The sequence below is a fragment of the Papaver somniferum genome, chromosome 7 (genome assembly GCF_003573695.1).
Source record: "Papaver somniferum cultivar HN1 chromosome 7, ASM357369v1, whole genome shotgun sequence".
NCBI lineage: Eukaryota > Viridiplantae > Streptophyta > Magnoliopsida > Ranunculales > Papaveraceae > Papaver > Papaver somniferum.
Window position 1 is genome coordinate 78035360 of NC_039364.1, and position 16094 is coordinate 78051453.

Genomic DNA, 16094 nt, shown 5'->3' on the forward strand with positions numbered 1-16094 from the left:
TAATATTTACAAACCGGTACGCAAACTTAAAAAGTTTTGTGAACTCCGGAACTCAGTTTGGTTAAATGTTTACAAACCGGTACGCATACTAGGACTGAACCGATTCACGAACTACTATTTGTACTTTGTGCATATACTAATCATGTTGATTATATTTTCAAGTGCATTTAAATTATTTCTATGAGATAATTAGAATTTGATTAATTCTCTAAAAACACTAGACTTATTTGATCACATGTTTGTGACTCAGAGTTAATGTCTTGTGTGTTCATGAATATGAAGATTAAACTTTCAAGTTCAAACCGGCTAGTTTCGGCTAACCATGTTGAACATATTCCTTGTACACGGTTCAATTACGGTTTACCTAACCAGAGTGTATATCTTGTTTATGTGAATCAGATTCAAATATTCATTTAACAATGGATATTGTTTGCTTGGTTCCAAAGTTACCTTAGCTTAAACCTAAAGCAACCTATGCTTTGAAAATCTCTAAAAGGGGAACTTCAAGCAACTGTGATCTTTGAATCTCGACACTACTTTTTAGTGTGTCCTAGTTGTATCTAGAGTCATTATTTTCCTAACCCTTTTAGGGTTTAGCAACTACAAAGTCTTCATAGGGTTTCGTGAAGCCAAGTCCAGTTATCTTTCCTTGATAACTTGTGTATCCTGTATTTTGATCGATTTTTGAGTTTACTCACTTGATCAAGATAGATAGACATTATCAAAGTTCTCTTCATCTCAAACTTTTTTGAATCCACAGGTTTTATATTTGTGAGGTGATTAATAATCTAAGCTGCACTTCAGATTGCATAAGTCCGAATTTTGAGGTTACCCAGACTTTGTCTATTGCTATGAATTTCCACACCTTTGATCATACTGTTTGATTGTACAAGGAAATCAATTATATATGCTTAATCCGTGGAGGCAGATTTGGTTTAAAGTTTTCAATTGAGTTAAAGCAACTCTTAGTTGGTGTGACATCAGCTAAGGGAATCAATTGCTCGGAGTCCTGATGGGATTCAAGAGGGATATGGAGCGCGACTGTACCTTTATTGGTGGGATACCTTTTGAAAAAGCGGGGGTCTAACAACCACGCCCAATATTTTGCTTAGCAATCTATATGGACTAACTCCAATATACTTTCAAGAGAATCAACTAGACAGTCAGACTCAATTTTAAGAAAAGTATATCAATGAGTTATATCTCTGTTTCTTAATGTAATTAGCAAATCAAACAGATAGAAATCCGTGAGCCTGATTATTATAAGAAACAACTTGGACGGTATCAAAAACCAATATCCAAGTGTCAATCAATTCAATCAACAACCAAAGGTTGGATTCACAATTAATTGAACTTAGGCACAACATGTGATATTTCAATTATATAAATAAATATAATGCGAAGAAATCACATAGACACCAGAAATTTTGTTAACAAGGAAACCGCAAATGCAGAAAAAACCCCGGGACCTAGTCCAGATTTGAACACCACATTGTATTAAGCCGCTACATACACTAGCCTACTCCAAGTTAAATTCGGACTGGAATGTAGTTGAGCCCTAACCAATCTCACACTGATCAAGGTACAATTGCGTTCTTTACGCCTCTAGAACCACGCCAGATTCTACGCACTTGATTCCCTTAGCTGATCTCACCCAAAACTAAGAGTTTCTACGACCCAAAGTCGAAGACTTGATAATCCAATCTGTCTCACACAAAAAAGTCTATTGAATAGATAAATCTGTCTCCCACATATATACCTATGAGTTTTATTGCGTCTTTTGATAAATCAAGGTGAACAAGAACTAATTGATATATCAGACTTATATTCCCGAAGAATAACCTAGAAATATCAATCACCTCACAATAATCTTAATCGTATGGTAGCGAAACAAGATATTGTGGAATCACAAATGATGAGACGAAGATGTCTGTGACTACTTTTTATCTTGCCTATCGGAGATTAAATCTCGAGCAAATCTTAGAGAAGATAGTACTCAACACGATAGAAAACAGCAAGATCAGAACGCGCAACTACAGAGAAAATAGTTGGGTCTGGCTTCACAATCCAAATGAAGTCTTCAAGTCGTTAACCTACTGTGTTTTAGAAAAACCTAAGGTTAAAGGAGAATCGACTCTAGTCGCAACTAGTTTCACATAGGAGGTGTGGGGATTAGGTTTCCCAGTTGCTAGAGTTCTCCTTTATATAGTCTTCAAATCAGGGTTTGCAATCAATGTTACCTTGGTAACAAAGCATTCAATATTCACCGTTAGATGTAAACCTGATTAGACTCAAGACAATATCTTTCAACCGTTAGATCGAACTTAGCTTGTTACACACAAATGAAAAGTGACTTCATTTAGATATGGGTAACCGTACCTAAACGTGTACACCTTTGTTGTCTCAACAATAGTTAATCAAAGTTATCCATATGAACACTTTCATATCAACCATATTCATTTTAACCATAATTAGTTCAAATGACTCAAATGAAACTAGTTCTAGAGTTGTTCAATTGTTTATATTCTCATAGAAGTATACAAGACACAATTAAAACAAAATCAATTCATGAACATTATAGCCACTGTTTGCAAAAGATTGCATTAGTTCGAATCAATTCATGAACATTATAGCCACTGTTTCCAAAAGATTGCATTCCTTATTATATAAATGTATTAGTTCATGAACAAACCGATTTTAGAACATAACCTACTCAAGTATGCAAACAGGTATGCATACCTAAGTGGCCGAACTAAGTTTGGGTTCGCCAATACGCGGACGGGTACGCATACCACCAAACTCAGTAAAGTCCCATAACTTGAACCTCACGCCAGTACGCGTACCGGTATGCGTACTTAGTTCCCGGACCTCTACTTAACCAATCAGTACGGATACGGGTATGCATACCATGGTTCCCGGACTTGGAATAACTTGCAACATTTTGCATACAAGTACGCATATTGTGCTATATCCAATCATGGTTATTTGTTCTAAACTCCCATTTTCATCATTGAAACATTCTCCGAAGACGACAATAGCTGTGTCACACAAACTATTAGCTTCATAGAAATTTTCAAGTGATCGAATGATCAATACGAAACATTTCGAGTCTACATCAAATGAATGTCTCACACAAATCATGTAAGATGTTACCAGGTGATTTTCACATGATCGTCTTTTGACTTTATTCAAGAATATAATATGAACTTGGTTAAAGCAAAAGCTTACTAACACATATTTCGAGAAATATGTAAGCGAGTTAAACTCAGCTCGAAATATCAAATGTGTATAATCGAAGTCTATATAGCTATACAACTTTTGTCTCAAAAGAAGATAGAGTAGATATAATTTTGAGTGATAGATGAGTTCAAGTCTCCACATACCTTTTGTCGATGAAGTTCCATAGGCTCCCCTTAGTAATTCTTTGTCTTCAATCGATGAACGCAGTGTAGTCTAATTCTCAACTACACTATCCTTATCCGAGACTTAGATATAAGTAGATTAGAAATCAAGACTTGTAGTTTTGGCAACTAAACTTGACAAACAAGCTTGAGATAACAACACTTGCGAGTTCGAATGAGCAATGCTCTTACAGTTGGCAATAGTTATGTGTGCTCACATTAATTGCTATTCCAAACCCTAGTTATCCTTCTTAAAACACAAGAATAAATTCTCATAAGAAGTTTCCTAGACATTAAGGCCTCTAAAAAATTCTTTATCGACCCCGAACTCCTTGTCGTCAACAGCCATAGGAACATAAGGTTCATGAAGAAATGAGTCAATTCCAACTAACCTTCTAGATCGATGTCGAACCAAGGCCTTCTGAAATTCGAGAATCCTCAAGACAATAGCCTTTATTTGTTGAATCTCCTTTCTTGTTTCCTTCAACTCTTCAAGGTCCCCATAAAACTTCTGTAGATTAGAAGGAACAATTCTTGGTTTCCTCAAATTCCTCCTTTTTCTTTTCAAAGTTGAAGGTACAAGATATTTATCTTTTTCCTTCATTATTAATGCTTAACAATCATATTAACATCTTTTCCATCAGAAGACATAATGCTTGGATTCTCTATACCAGTACAGAATTGTGACAGGAATTCACAAATCAGGCTCAACAAGCAATCTTGTGATTAAAAAGAGTTTTTTCAGATAAGGAAAAAAAGGAATGTAAGGTTACAGAACCTTTATACACGTACGCACAACTCACAACCTTAAAGAAGGCAAAATTTTCGATTTTAACCCTATTTTATTGACCAAACAGAGAAAAGCCCTTTCAATATCAATTAGATATGAAAAGATGGAAAATTCCAAACCGGCGAAAACGAAACCAAAAAAAAGGAAAATAAATAAATTATTTTCTCTTTTCCTAAAGCCTGAAGTGTGCAAACCTTTGTCTCTTTTGAACCAGACACATGAGACAAGGTACACAACCAACACAATTAAGTTGTGCTGGTGTGAACAATAATCTGTCCATATTGCTGGGGTGAACAATAATCTGTCAATAATCTGTCAATAGTGGTCTAATCTGTCCATAGGGGTGAACAATAATCTGTCCATAGGGGTGGACAATAATCTGTTCATAACCTTTTTGAACATAATTCATAGAACCCTGTTTCATAGACTGTTTAGACCATATTCTTTTCTCTAGTGGTCTAATTCTTTCTTTATAAATTAACTTCTTCAGAGAAGAGATAAGATTACATACCTCAGACGACTTCTGAACAAGTTTGAGCTTGTTTGCTAATCGATTTGCTTTTCGTTGAAGTTTGTTGACATATCTTATCTTATGTTTGTACTTGAACCATTTGGAGATTTCATGACCCTTGAGAGTACAATAAGAACATGTCAATGTGGAGGATTGTTCAGACGCCATAGTTGTGCAAGCTGCTAGACAAATGGTAGAACCTGAAAAACTAGAAATAGAATTTTCAGTATACAAAGAGAAATCCATTTTATCCTCCAAAGTGGTTGAAGTTTGTTCTGAAAGAATATCGAGGTTGATGTACGTACTGTTACACTTATAAAAATCAATATTTTCATAGATGAGTGCAACACTTGATTTTTCGTCTTCATTAGAATTATAGTGATCAGACATTTCATCAAGAGTTGCAGCAAGACCTTTGTTTAAAGTGTGTTTTCTACTATTCTGACACTCATTTTCCAAATGACCAAAATATTTACACTTGAAGCATTGTGGCATATCCTCGTCATCAGTATCGTGAGTATCCTGTTTTTAGGAGGAACACGATTATGAGGTTTAACTGATGAATTAGGTTTATCTCTAGTGAACCGTTTACTTCTCTTCAAAAGAAGATCTCTAAACTGTCTTGTGATCAAAGAGAATGACTTGTCAAGATCTTCATCTAATGAATCAGTCTCAGAAGGATCATCTTCAAAGATGCCAACACTTTTACTTTTATCAAGTAATTTAGTGTTCTTTTGTGCTTTCAAAGAAATATCCTTTCAAAATTTGGATACATGCTCATGATCAAAGATCTTTAACTTCCCAACAAGAGTGTTTCTGGAAAGAGTTTCACGGTTATTTGCTTCAACGATGGCATGTTTCTTAGAATTGTATCTAGATTGCAATGATCTGAGAATTTTCATCACAATGTCTTTTTCAGGAATAGTCTTACCTAAAGCAAACAATGCATTAACAATTTAGACACTGTAAGGACTCTTAAGCTCGTCAACGCTATTAGACCAGTCAAGAGACGTCTTAGCCGCTAATGAATCGATTAGATTAACACGAACGTTAATTAACAGAATTTAATCTAACATCGATCTAGTTATGAAACTAGTATCACTAGATAGATCTCTAAAAGTTATGCGTAGTGGACATCTCGAACGTGTCAATCGGATACAAGACAAATAAGATATCTTCAGACATGTACGAAGGGCAAAAATTGTCATTTCCCATCAAAACCGCTTGGTTGCCGTTATCTTTTACCTGGGTGCCTTAATCATTTCTGTTGGCCTTATCACTACCTAACGTGTCGAAGAGAAATCATTTCTCTTATTCTTCTTATTTCTTCTTCTCTCTTTCTTCTTCTTCTTCTTCTTCTTCTATTCTTCTTCGTTTTTCTCTCTGGCGATTCTGGAAGTTTTGAGAGATGAAATTAGATTATGAGATCGTGAGGATTGAGTGGAGATGAAGGCATATTTGAGGATGTCGACGTTGAATCGATTATTGTACTCGGAATTCATAGAGAGAGGTAATTCGAAGATTGTATTTAGAGTTTCTGTTTTGATTGATTTCGTTTGTGAAATTGAGTTTGTTTTGGTGTTTCAATTCTTGGGTTTGTTTTTAATTAGAATAAAGATGGTTGTATAAGGTTTAATTTTAGTTTCTCTAGGAAATCATAGGTTAGGGTTGAGCGAATTGAGAATGAAGATTAGGGTTTCTGAGTTGGGTATTTCAGATGAGAATGATGAACTGAGAAGTGGTGATTGAAGTTGAGTTATTGATTTAGGGTTTTACAATGAAGAGTTAGAAATCAGGGTTTGAATTTATATTTGGTTTTGATTAATGGTGACATTTAATTACAAAATTGAAGGGATTGCAATTCAAGAGTGGTCTGAGTTAAATTGAGGTTGTATTGTGGTTCAAGTTATAGTTATTATAGAGGTGGTGTTGTAATTGCAAATGGGTTAGACTGAGTCTGGTATTGGTTGTCGTGGTACTGTGTTGTTAGTTGTGCTGGGTTGAACTGTTGGTGGAGATGTTATGTGTAGAAAGCGGAGATGGTTATGATGGTGATGTTATACAGATGCTGATAAACTGCAGGGGATATATCAATGGCTGGTGGAGGTGGAGAATGAAATGAGTTAGTAGTGATGGTGGTTATTAGTGTTTTGAGTTTGCTGGTGTGGTGAACTGAGCTGGCGGTGCTGGTTGTGTTGGTTAGGAGGTGTTGATGCATTTGATTGTAGTGGTTGCAGATTGGATGCTGCCTGCTGTTGTAGATCAAGTGGTGTTGCAGTACTTGTCTTAAATGAAGTGAAATGGAAACAATAGTGATGAGTATTGTCTGAGCGAGATATGATTGGTGGTTCAGGTATGAAGACATAAAGATACGAGGTATGTATTGGTGATACAGATGAGGATGTTAATGGGTTTAAAGTGCAAGGTCTCGATTTTGTTTAAATGACTGTTAGGTCTAGTGTTTAAATGCAATTGGTGGTGGTGATTTTGAAGAGTGAATGAATCTATATGGGGTGTTGCAGATTGTTAGAATTGTAATTGTAGTACGAAGTAGCGGTGGCAGAGGTAGATATTCAGGTTGTGTTGGTGCTGGTATACACAGGTGCAGGGGTTACTGGAATTGTAACTGTGAATAATGGACCGAGTATGAGCTCAACTGAAGTTGCCGGTGGTATCAATGAGTTTTTGGTAGTGTTATTAAACTGGCAGAAGATTTAGAAGAATGTTTATGAACATATGAAGACTGGATTGTTGTCTTGAGTGTATTTGAAGTTGAGTTGGGTGATGTATTGGAATTAGAATTTATAATGGTGATTTAAAACACTTGAACTGAATCAAGGAAGTGATGTTTTGGCTTTGTATTTTGCTAAGAGTGTTAGAATTGCATTTGATCCTGTTATGCTATGTATTGCATCATTTTAGTCTTGGCAGGTTAGGTGTTGCACCAAGATGGTGCTTTAGTGCTTTTTGGCCTGAGCAATGGCTCTGGCCTGTGCAATGGCTCTGGCCTGTGCAATGGCCTTAGCCTTGAGCCTTGCTTTTCATATGTTTGACTGATTCAGTGTGTCTTAGTTAATCTGACCGAGCTGAATAGGTATTGACTCACCGAGTTCCTTATCTTGACCTGAGTCGACGCAGTTGACCGATTTGGACTTGACCTATTGACTTGACCATTTGACCACGTTGACTGTTAGTCAACCCTTAACTGTTAGTCAACCCTTAACTGTTAGAGACTGTTAGTTGACCCGAGTGGACAAGCCTTATGTGATGGGCCGGTGTAGTGGGCCGTGCCGGATTAGGCCCATAGACTTGGGCTTAGAGTTAGTTTAATTATCTTGTTGAATTGGGCCACTTGTTGAATTGGGCCACTTGAGGTCTGAATTGACCTTTGGTTCCTACAAAGTTGTAGATATTCATAAGACATGTCTAATGGACTATAAAACCAATCTAATTGGGATTAGTAAACTTTTAGATAACCAAAAGGTATAGAATAATACGATGTAGAACCATAAATGGGTTTCGAACCATTAGATAGTTCATTTAGCCATTACTAGAGAATTGTATGAAATTATTTTATGAACCTTGTATGAGCATTTTGGTTAAACTCTTTGAGTGATTGTGTGATTAACAGTTAGTCTGTATTAACTACGATCGATTCAAAGGATGAACCAACGGATTGAGGAATTCAAGGTAGGAGTGGCTTGTCATCAAATCAGGTGGGAACTCTGTAACCTTCTTGTAATCATTGAGTCTACCTTATCTGCGAGCATGATGAGTTCTTTATTTCAGTGAATACGATGTTTATAATTGAATGAGTATGTTGTGTGATATGCATTATGTGGTTCCCTGCGAGGAGTGTCTGTGTTTCCCCATGGCTTCTTGCTAAGTTTTAGAATGGCGGTAACTCATCGTTTACAATATTACTTAGAAGGGCGGTAACTCATCCGTTTGCAATATTACTTACTTTCTTGCTTATTAAGATAGAAGGACGGTAACTCATCTGTATGCAATATTACCTTAGAAGGGCGGTAACTCATCCGTTTCGATAGTATATATACTATTTTATTTGGGGAATTCACTCATATGCATATCATACTTGTTTGTTCAGTCTTAGTAGTATGACTGGGTTACTATGACCTTGACTTAGGAAGAAATTCTAGGTTCATGACTGGATATGGTCATTATTTGGAGACTTTGGCCTACGAATGATGATCAGGCCTTTTGTGAACCTGCTGTACAGGGTCAGATCATAGTAATCAAAACCTTATTATATTATAGACTTAGATGGTGGCATTGGGATTTATGAGGTGTACGCATTCCACGATAATATCTTACGGTACCTGGATTCATACTATCATTTGAGACTGGAGTTATTCCTAGCATCTTCTTCTCCATTGAGTGAGACGAGGTTAGGATAATATATGTTTAGATTCTTTAACTCAGTTCTCGTAGATCCATCCGGTGGTGGATCTTTCATGGATATTGCCACGATGGACGCAATATCCGGGGAAAAGAGTTGAAGCAATCTTCTGCTTCGTGTTGTGTGTAAAAGGTGTTACATGCTTTCTTCTATTGTTCTCTTTCAAATTTCATTATCTTTTAGAACTGTGAAGCATGTTAGTGATTACCCGAAAGTTATGTGTTTCCATTGGGCACCCTTTTGGGATGATGTGCTCACTTATTCCCACTTCAGTTTCAGTTTTCAGAAGAAATGGTGCGCGCGAGGATATATTCGTTTTCTTTGCTAAAAAACTTTAACGATTCTAAAGATGTTGTGTTATTTGTTATATGTATTCTTTGTTAATCTGTAAAACAACATATTATTATATTCATATCACCCGAGAGACTTTCATTTAAATAATGTCAGAGTATGTGGGTTTATTTTGAGACTAGTTTATGGAATGGTGATTCTTAAGACCTTTAGTCTAGTTTTGATGCTTCAATTAGGTTGTAATCCTATTAGCTAAGCAGGTTTATTTATTTCGGGCGTTGCAGACACTTTGTGATTAAACTCATCAAATGAATCTTAATCTGCTATACGAAGGTTTTCCCAATCAGAATTTAGGTTTTGAAGCCTAGCTTGTTTTTCACAGGTATTCCCTTCAAATACGGTTTCTAAGATATCCCACACATCTTTAGACCGAGTGCACGTAGTCACATGGTGCTGGAGATCTGGGGTAATGGCATGGATGATTGCATTCAATCCGTCATAATTTTGCTTTGCGGCAAGAATCTCGACAGCATCATAATCATCGATATCATTTGGAGCAGTTACATCTCCTTTTGTAACAACCAGAGGATTACAACCATTAACAACATAAACCCATGATTGAAAATCATGTGCTTGAAGAAAAGCACGCATTGCAATTTTTGATGTGATTTTCAATGTTGTTGTAGTAATAGGTTCGTTGAGACTTGTGAAAGCGGGTTTTTAGACTTAATTTTTATAAATAAAAATAGCAAACTAAATTAAAAAGATGTTGTGAAAATTATGGAGAGAATGGGGCTAGGATTCCACCATTGGTCGATATTAGTGATTTAATAAAACAATAATTATGCAACTCAACATTTAAATTGATTCTAATAGTATTGCCTAAACATGTAGATTTCCAAAAGAATAGATGCTAATCCAAGCATAGAATATCAAAACCCTAAAGAAAGCATATTCTATCAAGAGAAAATACACCTAACTAATCAAAATCATATAAACAATTTTTAGTTCAATGCAAAAATCATAATAGAGTTGTTGTAATTAATTAATGGAAATATATCACTTTTACCGAAACAACGGCTTCCTCCATAGCCCCAAGGATTGGGTTTAGCTCCTCATTATTACAAAGAAAACTAAATAAAAGAAATAAAAGAAAATTGTGAAACTGGCTACCGGCTCACCGGCTCTCCCTTGATTGTGCTCTCTTGCTCTCTATTTATACACACAAACCCATTAATCAAATATCTTCTTCATAACTCCAAAATCTTATTCTTTTTAATTAAAAATATCTTCAAGAATTTTTCTTCTTCTTTATATTCTCTAAATTTCTTTATTATACCCAAATCTTCTTTAATTCGCAGAATCAAATCCAAGAGAAAATCCTCTAAGATATCTTTCATGTTTAATAGAAGATAACTTCCTTTTATTTCAAAACTCCGGTAATTAATACTCATAGATTTCCTGTTTATAAGGAAGAAGATATTCTTGTCTTAAAAATTGTAAATCCTTTACTGTTGAAACCCAAATTTCTCGCCAGTATTCTGTTTGAAAATGAAGAAGAAGGTGGTGCCCCTATCCAAAGTGCAGGTGCCTTTATTAATTTTCTCAGAGAGGTGCAAGCATCACTATTCGAGCAACTTTTACCACACAATGTATTTCTCCAAAAACACATACACAAACATAAAAACACCATAATAAGTACAAAATCAAGCACTAACAATAGAGACACTGAGGACAATTCAGACACAAAAATGTGTCTATCAAATACCCCCAAACTTATTATTTGCTAGTCCTCGAGCAAAACTAATCTAGAAAATAAAATGACTACACTTAGCACGTGCAACAAGCCGTTAAACCGCTAGGTGGCCCTAGCGGCGGAGTGTTGTCTCCGGAGGGTTTACTAGAGGTGTACCCACAAAACCTTTACTCCAGACCCTAACTATCTACGCATTACCTTGGAAGGCACTAAATAATCTCCTTGGTTGGCATACAATCATTGACTATAGGAGGAAGTACCCTGATGCGAAATTCCAATTGTTGTACACGAGTTTGCACTCAAGCATACTAAAATTCATATAAAGTGACAGAGCTCTACTCAGATAGTTTCTGGACATCATAAACCGGAGTCAACCAATCACATGGATAGATTAAGAAGATGGATGTAGAGAAAAAAGTAGATGATATTAACTAAGGTTAACCTATCCTAATGGACTGAGATACTGGCCTGGACTAATATCAACACACCGGCATATACAAGGGAACCAATGGTCGATAATCCTAACTCTAGGTCAACTCAGCTGGCATATACAAGGGTACCAGTAGCCGACTTTATTGTATTTATTCCGGTTGGTCTGGTGGTCTGGTCTCAATTTTTTTTTTATCTCAGTCAATCTATTTCACCCTAGCAATGGTAAAAAGAAAAAAAAACAACTGATCAGGATTCTTTCGATGTTTCCATCACGAGGATATGGTGAAACTACCATGTTTTCTTTTTTTTTCTAACACCTGAGCTCTGTGCTTTTATGAATAGACTCTTCTAGATGTTTCCATCTAATCAGATTGGTTCCTCAACTCCTACAACCAAAATGCTTCCATCCACTTAGATTGGTTAGTGCCATCCTTAATTAACATAAATTTCTAGGCTCTGGAGTTTATTTATTGCAGCTAACAAAAAGTTTCTTCCCCACCCCAAACTTAAATCTAACATTGTCCTCAATGTTCTAAAAATGAAATTAAAAGCATGAACAAGGAGAAACTGTTACCACTTGAGGAAAAAAAACAAGGAAGGATATTACCGTGTCGCATGAGCGCGGGTGCCTCCCAGTAAATGATAAATTTAAAATCTCTAGCTAGACATCAAATACCTCAAAAAGGATTGCCACCTCCCAAAGTCGTATACCAATAGTCGAAACAATTGTGGGTCCACAAGACCAAATAAAGCTAACACAAATATGAGACAACAACACTGGTTCAGAAAAATGAAAACAAGGAGCACATCCTCGTCTAAGGTTTCTGTCAAGACAACTGGGTTTATCTGGGTAGCATAATTGAGCTTCTTATGTGTATCTTGATAAATATATTCATCCGAAAAACGGGTCTCTAATACCTGAGTTACCTCCTGGACAGTATCAGGTGGTACGGGTTGCGGAGTCTGAATAGACTCAAGTGATATCTCAGATGCACAAAGCTCGAGTCCCAAGTTAGAGACTCTAATTAGGGATACGTGACAATCATAAGAACCATCACTACCCCCAAACATAGGGTTTTCACTATTCACAGACAAACCTCTAACTATTGCTTGAATTTCCGGATCTTCAGAGTCCTTAAAATACTCAAGAGATTCTTCCAATTTTCCACCCCCAATCTTATGGTTATCATTACTCTCAGAAAGACCTAACACTATTGCCTGAATTTCAGGGTCCGTAGAGTCTTTAAAATACTCAAGGTCTTATTCTAAATATTGATCACACATATGGTCTAAGAGAATGGTTTCCTCAAATTCATCTAAAGAATCTCCCAATAGAGTATCATGCCAATTATCTTGAACTAAATCCTGAACTAAAGTGCTAATCATATTCACTTCTTCTAATTCATCATTCTCAGAAGGTTGTCTAGTAACATTAAAGACATTTAGTTCAGTGGTCATATTACCAAAGGATATGTTCATAAGTCTGGTTCTACAGCTGATGACAGCGTTAGCTGTGGCTAAAAATGGGCGACCTAAAATCACCGGGATTTGAGCACTTGGGTCCTGAACTGGCTGGGTGTCTAAAACAAAAAAAATCCACTGGATAAATAAACTTATCAACCTCAATCAGAACATCCTCTATGACACCACGAGGGACTTTGACAGACCTATCAGCTAATTGTAGTGTCATTTTGGTCGGTTTCAACTTACCAAGACCTAGTTGGGTGTATACATGATACGGGAGTAAGTTAACACTAGCTCCTAAGTCGTGTAATGCCTTATCGACAGTGTGGTTACCAATTGCACAAGATATGGTAGGGCATCAAGGGTCCTTATACTTAGGGGGTGTTTGGTTTAGAATAATTGAACTTACTTGACCAGCTAAAAAGGCTTTCTTATGAACATTAAGCTTATGCTTTCTTGTACAAAGATCTTTAAGGAACTTGGCATAAGCAGGCATCTGCCTAATTGCTTCTAATAAAGGAATGTTGATGTTCACCTGCTTAAATATTTCCATTATCTCGTTGAAAGTTGACTCCTTCTTTGTTGGGGTTAACAACTGAGGATATGGGGCTCTAGGCACAAAGATAGTCCTATCAGGAATTTCTTGGGACTCCTTGGAAATTGTTTCAGTTTTCTCAGTTATGGGTTCCTCTTGGGAAGTAAAGGGTGGAACTACAGTATGTTCACTAGGCATGGCTACCTTATTGTCTACTGTTTTACCGCTCCTGAGGGTTTTTATCGAGTTCACATGGTTTGATGATTCCTCACCAACTAAAGATATTTGATGGACCCCCCTAGGATTGGCTTGAGTTTGACTAGGAAACTTACCTTCTTCTCTCTCACTTAAATACTTAGCTATTTGGCCGACTTGAAGTTCTAATTTAGCAAGAGTGGAATTATCCTTATGGTTCTGCATGGTTTCTTGTTGAAAGCTAAGGTGGTTAGCTGATAACATATCATGGTTCTTTACTAACATAGTAAGAGCTTCTTCTAAGGTAGAGATCTTTTTCTCAGAAGTGTTCTGAAACTGGGTATGACCTGAAGGGTTCTGAGTATAACCAAAACATAGGGGAGGTTGAGTATTACTAGGCTGACCTTGATTCTGGCCCTTGGACCAATAAAAATTAGGATGCTTTCTCCAACCAGGATTGTAGGTCTCTGAGTATGGGTCAAACTTCTGACGGTTCTCGAACCTAGCATTGTTATAGACAACATGGGCTTGCTCTTCACTAACATGACCTTCCCAAAACGAGTTATTGAGTTCTACTCCACAACTAGAGACTTGAGAGGCTCTAATCCTATCATCAGTTTCAACAAGAGACCTATGTTTAGGCTGATTCAAATCCAAAGCTTCTAACCTTCTAGACAAAGCAGCAAACTTAGCATCTGACCCGAAGCTTGTATCTACCACATTGGTGCTACTTCTATTGACCAAGAGTCTTTTAGGGGGTTCAACACAAGACTCCCACTGTTGGGATTTTTCAGCAATAACTCCTAAAAAGGTAAAAGCATCATCAGCATTTTTATTAGTGAACTCACCAGCGCATATAGACTCGACCATGACTTTGGTAGAATAGTCTAAACCATTATAAATAATCTCTACAAGTTTCATCTTATCAAATCCATGGTGAGGACACTGGGATAGGAGATCATTGAATCTCTCTAAAAACCTATAGAGAGACTCTCCCTCTTGTTGCACACTAGCACTAATTTTCTGCCTAACAGCTGCAGTTTTATGCTTAGGGTAGAATTTCATATAGAAAGCAGCAATAAGTTCCTGCCATGTTTCAATGGATTCAGATGGTAGGTTGTTCAGCCAGGTCTTGGCTTTATCTCTCAAGGAAGAGGGGAACATCTTAAGTTTCAAAACTTCATTAGTAAGGTCTTTTATTCTAACTGTCCCACAAATTTCCTCAAAGTCCGTAATATGAAAATAAGGGTTCTCATCATCTTTTCCTAAGAATATAGGGATCATCTGAAGAATACTAGGTTTTATCTCGAAATTAGTTGTATTGGCTGGCAATTTAATGCACGAAGCTCGGTTGGTCCTAGTTGGGAACATGTAATCTTTCAAAGTTGTCATCGCTGGCACAACTGAATTACTAGGGGTACTTTCTTCACAGAGAGACAGATTCTCAAAATTGAAGTTTCCAAAAACGGGGCTCTCAAAAGAAGAGTCTTCGAGATCCCCGCCTTCACAAGAAGAACTACTAGGTTTATCACTAATCAAACGACCTAGAGTGTTTCTTTTCCAAGCCCGCTCTCTAATAACCTCAGGTATACACTAGCAAAACAAAAGAAAAAAGAAAAGTCCTAAAAGGAGGGGAAGTTCTATGCAAACACAAACAAGGCTGACTTCACCACAACAAACCTACTGATTTCTAGCAAACAAAAAGCATGATGGCTCCACTTAGATTGTTTCTAGACCAGCTTCTAATCCTTCGAAAGGGAATTCGTTACAATTTAAGCAAACCCCTCTGGAATCAATCCGAGTAAAAGTAAGTTGAATATAGGCGAGGGAAGCTGCGTGGAGCTTTGATACCCAAGGCCTCACCGCATTACAAGGCGGCGCAGTCACGCATTCAACTCACAGAAACCATCATGAACTTTGAAGTATGCTTAAAAGAGTAACCAATATTTTTCGAACGACTTTCCTATTAAGCTCGTTACCCTATAGGTCTCATTCTAGTCAGTATTTTAAGCTTCGGTTCGCGTTTGGCATCGTTTTCCTAAGGCGGGCAAGAAGAGAACGGTGATGAAATCCGAACCCTTATCTTGTATGGCCAGTCCTTGCCATTTACTAGGAAATTAAAGCAGTCGTATTCAGTTCCTCGACATATATTCATACGAAGGAAGACAGTAACTCGCTGACAGAGGATTCACGAGTGTTTCGACAAACTTACCTCCCGTTCCAGACGGGGGATGAACCGCTGAAGTCGACTCGGGCCACGACTCCTATGTCATGTACGAACCCGAGGGGCCGAGGCGGT

General features: G+C 37.0%; 1 long non-coding RNA gene across 1 annotated transcript; it reads left to right on the forward strand.

The window, feature by feature from the left end:
* Nucleotides 1-6030: 6030 nt before the first annotated feature.
* LOC113297702 lies at nt 6031-9594 on the forward strand. The gene is made up of 3 exons (XR_003333617.1): nt 6031-6212; nt 8334-8418; nt 9396-9594. It is a non-coding gene; the product is annotated as an uncharacterized LOC113297702 (long non-coding RNA).
* The last annotated feature ends 6500 nt before the right edge of the window (nt 9595-16094 follow it).